Here is a 1404-nt window from a genome sequence, read left to right as displayed (position 1 = left end):
GTGGAACTTATTGACATCGATTTTCATTAAATATATCATTCATGAGTATTTTCATCTGCAAGCACGACATGTGATCATGGTTGAAAATCTTGCGTGTGAAATATGATTTCAAAGAGAGTTTTCTTTCTAAATATTTTTATTGACCACTACTAAGGCACCGAGGCATGTAAGGTATGCTTATGTGATATGTTTGGCATCGCGGGTGATGCTTCTTGGGTAATTGCAAAGGTAGACAGGGGATGGGCCTTTGGTGATCATGGTAGGGTGGACCACTCGACTGTGTCTTTGTGATATTATGATTATTGGCGTTGCCAGGTGGGAGACTTCTTTGGTGATCATAGGGGTAGTTAGGGGATGAGCCTCTAATGGTCACGAAAGGATGGTCCACTCGTCGGTGTCGATTTCATATTGGCTATTTGAGTATCGATATTGATATTATGCAGAACTCTATTCGGTGCATAGTAGGTAGGTCAAGGGCCTAAAGAGAATAAAAGGTTTCAAATGAAATGATTTCGAGTCGACTTTGATGAATATTGGAATATGATGCTTCCTTATCGTAATGTTTAAAGTAAATGGCATAGTAGTATATATTGTTATTATTCATATTCATGATATGTATGATTTTTGCTTACTAAGTATTGGTTTATGTAGTTCTTGCATTGTAGGTGAGCCTAGAACTACATAGAGAACACGGCTATTTGTGGAGCTTTTACGGGATTTCAGAGTTCGATGTACATGGTTTTTATTGACCACTACTAAGGCACCGAGGCATGTAAGGTATGCTTATGTGATATGTTTGGCATCGCGGGTGATGCTTCTTGGGTAATTGCAAAGGTAGACAGGGGATGGACCTTTGGTGATCATGGTAGGGTGGACCACACGACTGTGTCTTTGTGATATTATGATTATTGGCGTTGCCAGGTGGGAGACTTCTTTGGTGATCATAGGGGTAGTTAGGGGATGAGCCTCTAATGGTCACGAAAGGATGGTCCACTCGTCGGTGTCGATTTCATATTGGCTATTTGAGTATCGATATTGATATTATGCAGAACTCTATTCGGTGCATAGTAGGTAGGTCAAGGGCCTAAAGAGAATAAAAGGTTTCAAATGAAATGATTTCGAGTCGACTTTGATGAATATTGGAATATGATGCTTCCTTATCGTAATGTTTAAAGTAAATGGCATAGTAATATATATTGTTATTATTCATATTCATGATATGTATGATTTTTGCTTACTAAGTATTGGTTTATGTAGTTCTTGCATTGTAGGTGAGCCTAGAACTACATAGAGAACACGGCTATTTGTGGAGCTTTTACGGGATTTCAGAGTTCGATGTACATGGATGACGACCTGTAGGGTTATTTTGTGGGCCGCTATTTTGAGTTTATGGCTTATTGTGTT

Source organism: Olea europaea, chromosome 13, assembly GCF_002742605.1.
Source record: "Olea europaea var. sylvestris chromosome 13, O_europaea_v1, whole genome shotgun sequence".
NCBI classification, from domain to species: Eukaryota; Viridiplantae; Streptophyta; class Magnoliopsida; order Lamiales; family Oleaceae; genus Olea; species Olea europaea.
Note: the sequence above shows the minus strand (reverse complement) of the source record.